The sequence below is a fragment of the Canis lupus genome, chromosome 20 (assembly GCF_003254725.2).
Source record: "Canis lupus dingo isolate Sandy chromosome 20, ASM325472v2, whole genome shotgun sequence".
NCBI classification, from domain to species: domain Eukaryota; kingdom Metazoa; phylum Chordata; class Mammalia; order Carnivora; family Canidae; genus Canis; species Canis lupus.
The window spans coordinates 27,195,763-27,208,893 of NC_064262.1; the positions used below are offsets into that span (position 1 = coordinate 27,195,763).

General features: G+C 43.1%; 1 protein-coding gene across 8 annotated transcripts in view; it reads left to right on the forward strand.

Moving 5' to 3' along the window:
* Positions 1-13,131, forward strand: part of PRICKLE2 (prickle planar cell polarity protein 2) — a 321,924-nt gene that overhangs the window by 160,014 nt on the left and 148,779 nt on the right. Inside the window, exon 1 of one of the 8 annotated variants that reach the window (XM_025456474.3) lies at positions 4,954-5,255. The exons of the other annotated variants lie outside the window; for them this stretch is intronic. The gene's annotated coding sequence lies outside the window, so the exon portion shown is untranslated. Of the gene's footprint in view, positions 1-4,953; positions 5,256-13,131 lie in introns of those variants that run through there. 8 annotated transcript variants of the gene reach the window in all.

Genomic DNA, 13,131 nt, shown 5'->3' on the forward strand with positions numbered 1-13,131 from the left:
AAGAGATGAAATCTATTTGCCATTCTGAAACATGATGATGTTTAATCTGTAAAGGTTACATCACTGTTTCATAGTAAAAGGAAGAATGTTGGAGGATATGGGTAGTTTCAAGTGAAGAGGATTTCAGATCATTCTATTTTATGCTCCTTGAAGGCAGGCATTGTGTTTTATTCATATTTCTCCATGTTTCTCTACTCTATAAGGCAAACCCTTTCTCACAATAGACATTCCATAAATGTTTGTGAAGTGGTGCACGCAGGAATGAATAGAAAGCATGTCTTTCTTCCCAAATGTCTGGCCAGTTCTTTGCTCCTTCCGTAAGACTGTACAGTTCAGTGCTTCTTCCAAAGGGCAGGCACAACCATTACCATGACTGAATTTTGTCTGCTTTCATTCTGGCCGTTCCTGCAGACTGGCTAGATCAATGTGTGCTTTTATCCACCAAGCATTGGCAGAGCCAGGCAACTTGGCATCCTTAGCTGGACTTGATGAGTTTCCCCTCCATCCATTGTCCTATTCATAAACCTATTGAGTAATACAGATGGGGGTCCACTTAATCCTTCCCCTGCTGGACTCTGAATTCTTGCAATCTGACTTATGGCTGGGAATCTGAAGTTTTAATGCTGTAGATAGGAATTCTGTCCATTTCAGGATTTAACACCAGGGGGAATTGTGTATTTGACACAAGATATGCAGCCTTGAGTTATTGTTTGTAACTCAAAGTAGATTTGGGAAGTAGATTTTAGGTTCCTTATGGAAAGGACCAGATCTGATAACTTTTTATATTTTGATAGCATGATAATATGCCTTTTGCAGGATAGATTCTCACTGACCATTTCATATTCCTCAAGGTAGTTTGATGAAATTTCTGCAAACCTCTGTCTTCTTTAACTTTTAGAAGAAAATCATCTTTCAAAAACAGAAAGCAAAACAAAACAAAACAAAACAAAACAAAAACAGAAAGCATTTTTCCCCATCCAGGCACTGGATTTCATCTAATGAGAATACTAGCTGTCCATTTAATGGAAAATCACTTATAGGCAGGGCATTCTACTAAGTGCTTTATATATATTATGCCTAAACCTCAAAACAACACCAAGGCTAGTGATATGAATACCATTTCATATATGAATAAATGAGCCTTGGGAAAATTATGCAACTTGGCCAAAGTCACAAGATAATAGTAAGTGGCAGTAAGTACTGGGATTTAAAGCCAGACCTAACTCTAAAGTCTTTTCCCCCTAAAGATTCCAGCTGTCTCAGTTCAGATGCTACTTCCTCTAGGAAGCTTTCCATAAGGTAATACTTCCCTCTGCAAGGCTGTTTGAGACGTTCTTCCTCTGTGTTTCCATAGCAGTTTATACTCCCTTGTTAGGATACTCTGTTCTGTGATGGGCTGTTTCTCTGCTGCCACCCCACCCCTTGCTTTTGTCTGATGGCTGAATGAGTCCATCTTTCCCAGGAGAACATCTGTCACGTTTCCTTCTTCCCAGTGCACCATATATAATGTACAGCTACACCCTCAACAGTCTAGTGCAGTTGAGAATTCATTATATTTGGGGAGGAAGAATATAGGGAAATGTAATCCATCTCTAAATGTGGAATGGTGGGGTTGCCTCTCTCCTCTACTACTAAGTGCCTTCTGCTTCCCTCTGTCATGGCATTATTAAACCATTCCATTTTTTAACACTTCACTGTTTTATTAACTGTACTTCTATGAATAATTAATACGTGCAGATGTTCTTATGTTTATTTATTGTGCTTCAGATACCTTGTGTTTCTTGAATCTGAGAATCCATGAGTTTTATAAATTCTAGAAATTTCTCAGCTATTATGCCTCTCCCCAATTTCCTTATTCTCTCCCTGTGGGACTTCTAGTAGACGTATGTTGGATCTTCTCATTCTCTTCTCCATATCTCTTACCCTCTCTTTCATCATTTTCCACTCTTTATCCCTCTGTGCTTCATTTTGTGTTACATCCTAAAATCTCTATTTTTCTTTTCAGTAGTATCTGACCTCCTACTTAACTGATTGATAGGCTTTTTAATTTCAATGAATCAGTGGGGAGAGATAGAAATCACTTCTAGTTTTCTTGTAGGCTTTCATGTTTTTAATCATTGTAGACTTTATTGCGTGTTCTATTTCACAATGTTATTTTATGACCCTAAACTCTTGAGCTCTCATCCTCATATTTGTTAACATGGGTGTCCTGAAATTTATTCTTGGAAGCTCATGTTTCTGCAGGGCCAGTTATATAGCCCAGGTTAGGAAACTGGCTCTCCAGGGCCATCATTTTCAACTGCTTTTGTGAGACATTCCAGGCATATCATGAACAGGATTGATTTTTATGTTTATTTTTCAGTCAGGGTTTCTTGGTTCTGACCTTTGTTATTCGTATTCCACTCCCAAGAAAGACACAGGCCTAGGGTTTCTAATTCTTAGCTTAAACTTTTCCATCCTCTTCAGAGCACAGGTAAAGATAGACAAGTTTCACTGGGCTGGTCGATAGTTCTTCTAACCTATTTTGTTCTTTGAGGGTGCAACCCTCACTAAATGTTCCTGGTTTTCTGCAGGGGTCCCATAACAAATTCCTGCTTCTCCTTATCCCAAGGCCTTGTCTCCCATGCTGCTTGGGTTAAAACCCTAGCCCCTTGGGTTTAACCCAAACTTTTCCATTGCTGCAACTGCCTTTCCCTCTCCCTCATGAGTTCACATGCTTACCATTCTTTTCTTCAGATACCTCTTTATTTCTGCCAGCTGGGTGTTTTCCTCTCTTTATTGTGGGTCAGTTAAGAACTTAAAGATTTTGTTAAATATTTTATCCAGCATACCTAGGTGTTTGAAGGGTGGGAATTTTCAGCCTGTCATCATTTACCATCTTGCCCAGACCTAGGAATTTACTATAAGTTCATGGTAAAATAATCAAATAATACACAGGGACGTATTAGTCTCCTTCCCATCTTAGACCTGTGTACTTCTCAATTCACCTAACTAGATGTCATAATCTTTATCCTTCTCTGAGGTATCCTCCTAGAAGCATTTATGTATATTACAGTGTGCATATGTATATACCATACATAAAGATTTATTTATGCTGGTGAGAATATATTTTACCTTCTGCACTGCACTTAGCAATATATTTTGGAGTTCATCATACATTAATCCACTCAGCTCTGCCTCTTTTCTTGTCATGACTGCATTTATTCCATTAAGTGGATGTACTATAATTCATTTAACAATGTCCCCTATTAGATAATTTTTGTTACTTGGATCTTATAAACTATCCAATAAACATTCCAATACATATAAATTTGCTTGTGTATCATTTAACATAGTTTTCTTTGTTGACCTGTTTCTCTGTTTTTCTCTCTTCTCCCCAAGATGGTTAATTTTATGTATCAACTTGACTGGGCTAAGGTATACCCAGATGACTGGTAAAACATTATTTTGGGACGTGTCTGTGTGTTTCCAGCAGAGATTAATGTTTGAATCAGCAGACTTCCCTGAGATTGCCCTCACCAATGCAGGTGAGCATCACCCATTACTCTCTCTCTACTTGAGCTGAGATATTCATATTCCCTTGGCTTCAGACATCACCATTCCTGGCTCTCAGGATTTCAGACTCAGACCAAGTCTTACACCATTGGCTTTCAGTTCTCAGACCTTTACTCCAGCCTGATTTATGCTATTGGTTCTCCAGGTTGCAAACTGTGTATCATGGGACTTCTTGGCTTCTATGACTACAAGAGCCAATTCTGTTAATAAATCTCAAATGTATGTGTATCCTATTGGTTCTGTTTCTCTGGAAAACCCTGGCTGACATATACACCCAGGCCTTGCAGTTAAGGACATTATCAATCATTGGTGATTCTGGCACCTTATGTGGGCCTGGTGCTGATTCAGCACTTAATTTAGATCTGTTTCGTGAATGACGGGGTACTTACCAAAAAGCCAAACCAGTGGTTGGACCAGTCCCAACCTCAGGCAGATGTATTTTGATTTCAGTAATAACAACAGCTATTGACTATTCAATAGCTCTGAAGCTATTTACTGAGCACCTCCTCTACTCTAGACATGAACTAATGCAATCTTGACAACAACTCTGTGAGGCCAGAGACATCATCTTACTTTACAGACCAGGGCACTGAGGCACATGTTATTTACATAACTAGCAAGAAGTAGAGGCCACATTTGGGTACAGTTGTGTCTGAAATCAGTGCCTGGCTTCTTGAATAGTGCCTCTTAATTAACATTTGTATTGTCACAAAGGAGGCAGGACTATCTTTGTCCCTCCTTCCTTTCCCTTCCCTCCCTTCTTGCCTTCCTTGCTTCCTTAAATGTCTACTGAGAGCTCACAGTGTTCCAGGCAGGGAGTGATAGTATGATTATTGGTGAAATAATTTCTGCTCTGATGGAACATGCAGTGGAAAGGCAGAGACAGATTAAGAAAAAAAAAAAAGTGTGATGAGTGTCTGGAAGGGGAGATAATGGGGAGGCTTTAGAAGTACATAGCTTGGAGGCTCTTTTCAGGCATAGAGGGTCTCCAGCATCCGTGATAAATTGGATGACCCTTGAACCATGAGTGAACTGAGAGAAGATGGACCAGAGAGGTGAAGGAGAAGGGTCTGGCATGTTTCTTGTCTTCTTCCAGGGCTCTCTACAGTGTAATCTTGCTCTTGCAGCCACAGCCAGCTCTCAGGACCTCTGCATGCAAAAGCCAGAGAGCCTGTGTCCTGCTTCTGAAAGGTGGCCGAACCCCCCACCCTCACCCCCACCCCACCCCACCCCACCACCACCACCACCACCACCACCACCACCACCACCACCCATCAGCCCTTTCTAATTTTAAAGCAGTAGCTCCCCTGATTGAAATCTCAATTCGGGAACAGGCCTAGGATTGGCCTGTGGCTCGGGATTTTCACCAATAAGCAGAGTGGGAGGTGGAGAGGCGTCCCTTTAAGCAGCAGGGAGGCAGCCTTGGAGAGCTTGAAGCTTCTCTCCCCGGGACCTGAGCGATTATCCTGGACCCAGAGCTGCGCACGGAGCAGCTGCCACAGCCCCGGGAATGTCACCCCCCTTGCGCGGAGCCCCTGCAGGGCCCCCTCTGGCTCCGGGCAGTTGGCGGCCGACGCCCCGCTGGGCTTCCTAGCCGCGGCCGCACCCCAGGTCCCCAGGTCTGCGGCCCCCTCCTCCCTCCCCCTCAGTCCCCCGCCGGCGGAGGCGCCGCAGCGGCGAGCAATGCGAGGCTGAGCCTGGTAAGTGGCCCTCCCTTGGCCGGGGCGCTCGGAGGGGCGCTGGGGCGCCTGTGCGCCTGGTTTGGCACGACCCTCCCAGGGAAGGGGGCTTGCGCTGGGGCACTAACCCCTGGCAGTGATGTGCCTTGCCACACAGAGACACGGAGGCCGTCGTGAGCTCTGGGGATGGGGGGACCTAGGGATCATTTTGCTCTGCCTGCCAGCTCTTGCGCAGCCACTTTATTAACCAATACTAATAACCAATAATGATATCAGGGAGTGGGGGTATCATCGTGACTGTATGAGGACGATGTGTGTGTGTGTGTGGGGGGGGGACGACATTTAAACTTCTCCGAACTTGCTGTTTAAACAGTCCTTACTCTCTTACAATTCATTTTCCTCAAATATTTGAAATGTATTTATTGCTCACGACCTACGTATTTATTTCCGTTGCACTACCAAAAAATATTTTCAGTGTATTCAGAAATATCGTAAAATAATGAAGGATAGCTCCCCACACTCCTTATTGCTTTCCTTTCTAGAACTTTTTAATATTCTTCCCTTTTCTCCTTTGGTAGATACCCGTAATTTAGCAATTCCGGATTTATGTCTTCTCTCTGAACTGGGAGTAGAGGTAGGGGAGAGATCTCATCTCTTGGCCGCCTTCTAGTTCACACAGAGGAGTCTATAGGAGGAGGAAAGGGGTTGTTGTTTTTTTTTTGGTTTTTTTTTTTTTTTTTTTTTTTTGTGGAGTGGGTCGTTAATTGGAATCTTACTCTTCCAGCTTTTCAAATGCACCCTCAGCTTCTAGGAGTCAGGGCTTGAGGACTGGAATCATGCATATCTGGAGCGTCTAGGCAGCTGTATCTTAGGGAATTTTAAAACCAAAATAACCTATAGGGTTTGGAGCGGGGGTGGGGGGGTGGTAAGGTTTATTGAAAGAGACAATTTTAGCTTTCTTCTTCTCCCTCCCTATCTGTCTGTTCACTTGCATATAACCTAAGCAAGAAGTTGAAAGCCTAATGCAAAGGGTCAGGGATTTTTTTTTTTTTTTTTTTTTTTTTTTAAGATGAGGCAGCTGGAAGAAATGCCTTCCAAAATTGGAGCAAAGTCTGATGCATGGATTGCCAAACTCCATTTCTGCCCATATTAAATTATTTCGACTGTTAGCAGACCTCATTTTGCTGGGCTGGCCTTTATTTTCAGTCGTTGAGGTGGTGTGAATCATTTGTATGCTTTGAGTTCCCTGACTTCTGCAAACAGATGTTTTTATCTGTGCAACTAGTTGAATAATTAGAGAGATGGACATGGGCCTCTACGCACAGAGCGGACAAACACTGCTTGGGGAGGATTTGGGCATTTCCTTTTCAAATCATCAATTGCCAAATCTTCCCAGCCGTTGGGCAATTCAGATAAAGGTGTCAAGTGAGCTGAGCAATGAAGAATTTATATGTGCAGCTAATTCTGCTCGTCCTACAATAAAACATCTTCCCATGGGGCCAGAAAGTCGGGGGAAGGGAGGCTTATAAAAATGATCCTGTGTTCTTAGTCACTGACTACCCAGCTCTCCCTGGATTTCTGAGAACCTGCCAGGAGAAACTGTTGACTGAATGGAAGTTTCAAGAAATGCAGAACAGAAATCAGTACAAGCCCTCCTCGAGTGACTTTTATTTCTGTTTGGAGGAAAGGAACACTTTGTTAGAATAACAAATCGTGGCTGCTTTTCAAGAGCAGAAAATGGTTCTCGCTCCAAAGGCAGATTCGTTTTAAGAGTGTGAATCATTTGGTTTAGGTTTTTTCTTTTTTCTTAACCCCCCCCCCCCCCCCCCGCCTTTTGCAGTGAAGGCTTGGAGATGATTAAACGTCCTGTCTGCAGGAAATTACCAGGAGATTTGAGTATTTTCCTGAATCAGCCTCAGATGGTACACAGCTTTGGGTGTAATACAAGAAAGCTCTGTTACCAGGCAATCTTTCTGCAGTGATAACCTCAACTCCCAGTCTTTCAAGCTTCTCCATCAACAAGCCTTTTATTTTTTATTTTTGGGGTTGTGCTTTCATTTAAGAAACTGAAATAACTCTCTCATTCCCTTCATGAGCTTTTTAAGATGGAACTTATTTTTGAGACAGTTTTATCGAGCACACTTCCCCACTGGCCTCCTCCCACTAGCCTCAGCAGGAAAAGCTCTTGGCTGCTTTTCCCCAGATTTCCTATAAGCCGGGATTGGTATCCTTAGGGACACAGATGTCTCAAGGAAGGAGATGCGCCAGGGTTGGAGCTAGTGCTCACCAATTTGGTAGTGACATTTATGTCTGTGTAGAGCTGTATGCAGAGAAGGCAAAGTCGTTCTGTGTTGAGTTTACCATAAAGTGCTTCGTGCATCAGCAGTGTGGAGAATGGGCAATTAAAAGACTGTAAGAGATAACCAAGGGACACAACGTGCTGCTTTGTCAAGTTGTGATAATAGAGATCTGCAGTTTTTAATAATTTGGAAAACCAAGTCTCAGAGATGCTGTGCTCCCCAGGCCATTTTTCTTAATCTTTCCTTAAAGGCACCCCCATCACATTAAGCACTTCCTAGCCACATCATCAAATAGGAGAGCTTTGGGTGAATATAAGCTCAGTGCACTATTCCAATGTCAATGAGAGGAAGCAGAGGGAGTAATTTTTTTTTTTTTTTTTTTTTTAGCTTCTGGAGCACAGAATGGTAATCCTGGTTGAATAAAATGAAACTTTATGAAAATTGTAGCAAGAGTTTAAATGCAATGTTGAAAAAAATGTTTCTCTGCTATTTTTTATTTTCTCAAAATCTAAATGGCAAGGGATTCTTTTTCAGGATACTTAGCATTTGATTACCATGCAGTTGTTTTGGTGACGTTCTTTTTCATATCCTGCTGCTCTGCGTGACAAGCAGGAGAAGATGCGGGTTTTTTGCAGAGATGGTATCTGGACGTTTTCCAGAACAATGGAAGGTGTAGGGGCGGTGGAGGAAACAGACAGACACAGGTACTGTGGGACTCAGTGTCTGGGAAAACTCATGAATGATTTCACTGCAAATTTAGCCTACAGGCCTTTGAGAATTGCTTCATATTTGACTTTTACCAGGCAGCCTGTGTATAGAAATCATGGTACCCATCACAGGGGGCTCTCTCCTCACAAACCACCTTCCAGAAGATGCCAAACCACAGGGAGTGTGTACGTGACATTGCTTATCACATCTTTGAAAATTTGCTTCATGCCATTTTTTCTTAAACCGACCACCCAAACAAAAACTATGACTACTTGATTTGCTGGGAACATTTGCAGAAGGTTACTTTGCATTCACTTGGACTGCTATAATTATGCACTTTAATTTTTTCAGTCATCAGGGTTTTGTTCAGGCTTCTGAGGATGAGCAAATATCTGTTGAGTTGGATTTCAAACAATTCCTTTTTTTTTTAAAGATTGATTTATTTATTTTAGAGAGAATGTGGAGGGGGGGGCAGAGGAAGAGAGAGAATCTCAAGCAGACTTCTTGCTGAACATGGAGCTTTACTCAGAGCTGGATCCTGACCCTGAGATCATGACCTGAGTCAAAATCAAGAGTCAGATGCTTAACTGACCACCTCATCTATGCACCCCTCAAACAGTTCCATTTTTGAGCAGTTGGCTCTCTAGCCAGGAGTAAAGGTCTCATATATGCATACTGCAAGTGATCATAAACAGAATGACAACGATTAACTTACTTTTTGTCAAGCACAAACTAAATGTGTTCTCAACCTTTCTTAGACTTCATTATACATAAGAATATCCTTCTGAGAGTCTGTTTCAGTAAATCTGTGATGTGACCTGGAAATTTGCATTTTAAGAAGCATCTCAGGAGGGACCTTGGATTCTCTTTTGAAACACACTTTGCTTTTTTGTTCATTATCATTCAGAATCCCCGCAATAACCCCAGTAGATGCTATTGTCATCCCTATTTCACAGATAAGGAAGAGTAGGCTTAGAAAGGTTCAGCCACTCCCTGGGGTCACACAGCTACTAAGTGGCCACGCTGGGGACCTGAACCCGTAACTGTCCAACTCCAGTGTCCATATGCTCAAGCCCATGCCCTGTGTGATTAGGAGGTCTTATCTTTACCACTTGGACCTAGTGACCCTCCCTCACCAACTTTCTCTGCTAAAGTCCCCTTCTCTATGACACTGGCATCTGGGGGATGCTAGTCCCCAGGGACCCCTTTTATGTAGTCTGCCCCAGCAGAATTTAGGAAGGACTGAATAGGGGTGTAGGCATTCAGGTTAATACTTAAAGAGTATCCAGCTAATTTCCCCTGAGTTCTCTAACTGCTGAGCCAAGATAAGTCAAGATCCGATTAATTTATTTATGAGGTGCTTTTCAGTCCTCCAGCTTTTGGAATCTTTAAAGCAGCTCTGTCCCCTTCACTGGGCCCGTTCACAACTCCCAGGGCCACTTCCTGTCTTCTCTGCCTACACTTCCACAGATTCCTCCCGCATGAACCCTCATGGTTCCCGTGACCAAGGAGGTAGAAGCTCTTTCCTGATGCCCATAACCTGAGCCCACCTGGAGCCCTGCTTTTCTCTCAGTCTTCTATATAAACTGCCCCCAATCTGGGGAGGTTCCCGAAGAAAACAAACACAAAGGGAATATTGTGAAGAAGAGAAGCAGAGACGAGGAGTCTCATTTAGACCTCTCGCCTGATTCCCCCTTGGCCTGACCTGATTTCCCTTGCCTCTGGGCACATGGACTGGTGCTGATTTATCTTGCTTAATTGCTGCAAGATTGTGATATAGGACAAACCACTTAACCTCATGAGCTTTGCCTCCATTATCTGTACAATGGAATGTTCATGTCAACCCTGTCTCCTCTGGGTACAAGTGACATAACGACCGTGGAAGCACTTTGGGCTTTGTTCAAACACATTCTGAAGATGCGCTTCTGTTGCCTTCAAGCAAGTGGTAGTTCTCATTCTGCGTTCCAGGGAGCACCTGTTGGCAAGTTGCTCTTCCAGACAAGAAGGCAAAAAATGGTTCCATGTATATTTGCAAAATGTGACATCCTGCATCTTTTTTTTTGAGGAATCACAATTTGTGCTAGTATATTAAAGTGCTGAAGGAGAGAAACCTGTTTGGCTCTGCATGTTCCTTGTTAAAGGGGATCCCAGAACCCCTTGGCAGTGTCATCCATGACTGTGCTGCACAACATAGCTGGGGGAGCTGCTGTGCTTCAAACTGGCAGCTACTGCTTACTAGTGGTGTGCCTTTAGACAAGTCACCCATATCTCTGAATCTCTGTTTCCTTCTCTCTGAAATGGGAATAATCATGATACCCACCCCACAGAATTTTAAATAAAGTTGTGTACTTTAGGAGACTGCCTTCCACCTGTCAGAAACATTCATCTGAGCCCTCTGGGAATGTCATTCCTTCTTTCTGGTTTGCTCGCTCTCTCTAAGCTTGTGAGAGCTTAGACACAAAAGTGTCCCATTTGTCCTATTTTCCTTTCTTTATTCTCCTCCACTAGTTCTTTATAAGTTGAACTATTCTAGTCCTCTCTCTCTCTCTCTGTTCTTCCGTTGCTCATTTTTTGTTTGTTTGCTTGCTGACATCCATCTCTGGCTGCATGTTGTCACATGCTGATGACTCCCAGATTGACGTATTCGACCTGGACCCCTCTCCTGAGCTCCAGACTTGCGTACACACATCTCTTCTTAGTGTCTTTATTAGATATTAAACAGGCTTCTCACTTCGTCTGTCAAAGTACAACCCTAAATTTATTCCTCTACCCGAGTCTTTACCCGGTCAGCAAATGGACACCCCCACTCCTACCTCCCTGCCACCCAGTTGCTGAGCTACAAATTTTTGGCATCTTTCTCTTTTCCACACACTCCCTTGTCTGGTCTGGTGGGAATAAGTCCTTGTAGCTCTACCTCAAAAATATACTCCAAATGGGACATGGGGAAGGAAGAGGGAGGACTGCTTAGAGAGGGGCTTCAGGTAATTTCCTGGTGTTCTGCAGGTGCTTATATCTTGGTTAGTGTGTATGAGTTTCACAGGTCTAGGCAGTTGTCAAAATGGATCAGACTCTCTATGTAAAATACACGTTTTGCTGTATGTAAATTATACCTCAATAAAAAATATGATCGAAAAGATATATATCCCAAATGGCACCACTGCTTCCTGTCTCCGCAGGCACGACTTTAGAATGCCACCATCCTGCCTCACTTTGATTTTCAGCCACCTTCCCAAATACCTAGTGTTTCTAAAGCTTAAATCTGATTCTCCCACTCCCTTAACAGCACCTTCTGATAGCTTCCTATTACAGTAAGGACAAACTCTATACATATTACCATGAGCTACGAGACCACGCACTCCTACTCTGACAACACCAGCACAAACCTTTCTATGTAAGGAGATCTTCCTCCCCAACCTCTGGTACCTGTACTCCAGTCATACCAACCCTTTAACACCCAAGCTCCTGCCTGCCTCTGGGCCTTTGTACCTGCTATTCCCTTTGCTCAGAATGTTCTAGGACTTTGTCGGGCTGGCAGCTTCTCATCACTGACCTTCTTAGCTTAAATGTCATTCTACCAGGAGGACTCCCTACCTGGCTTTGCCTCCCCCACCCCCAACATACATACACTACATTTTTCTTTGCCACATCACTTTATTAATTTTTGTTCAAAGCACTTCTGAAGATAGAAGTGCTTGTTTTTCGAGATAATGACTGTCTGCCTCTCCCTCCTGAAGTGCAAGGAGCATGTCATTCAGTTCCCATCTTCTGTGCACAGAACTGCCACCCAGCAGGGACCCACTAAGTTGAATGCCCGTCACCTACCTCAGTGTTTGATGCAGCAACTGCAAGAAAATTGTTGCTTAATAAACAGTTTTAAAGTTCTGTTTTATTGCTCTTCTCCTTTTCTCATCTCCCTCTTCCTTGGGGATGGGAAGACTAATGTGCTTTGTGACCCCACTAAATCCACATTTTTAATGTTTCTGACCCTCTGTTTGTTTTGTTTTGTTTAATTATAAAACAAGGTCAGTGATAGCTGCCCCTTGTAGGGGTCTATAAACTCTTTGGAGGAAGGTGTTATCACAGTAGGGGTGAGGCATTAGTGGTTTATCACCTTTTAAAAATTGTCCCCGCAGCTAATGGTTTTCTTTGAAGACCCTGAGCCTCTGAGCTCTCCTGCTGAGGAAATCTTACCAGATCAGCTGCTGCTCTGGGAACATTACTTGAGATGCAAAGATTTTTAAGATTCACTGAAACTCCCACACATGGCCTTGGAACTCAGAGAGCAGTAAACATGTACATATTTTAACCTGTTGGAGAAAATGTTACCCACAGAACAAAGGTGAACTGGATGTATAGTGCCCCAGACTTCCTCCCCTCCCTAGTCATAAAGGCTCTCACCCAACATCATTACTAGAATACCCATTTAAAAATCAGAGCAAAGGATTGTATATTCTAGAAATGGGTAAAACTCATCTAGTATTGGTGAGGAAGAGAATGATACTGACATATCTGAAAACCTACAAGCCAGGGTTTATTTAGACTGTTCATCCAGTCACTAGAACAGGAAAAATGCAGAGGGTTTATTTGCTTGGAGCTCTGGTTGGAAGCATTAAAGGGCCCTTTCAGAGCTCAGGGGGCAGTGCTGTGATTGATGAGCAGTGTCTGCTGTGGGCAAGGATTATCTTTGGTCTTGTCCATAAAGAATGAGATTGTTAGATTGGGAAGGGCCCAAGGAGATTGTCCAGTCCAACTCTTGACCTGGTAACTACTAAGCCGTGTTTTGGGGGCTTTAGAAAAATAATCATGAGCTTGGCAAAGTAATAACCCTTAACTTTTTAGGCCTTTGTTTCCCTCATGAGTCACATCAGTTCATTCAGCATGGCGCACTA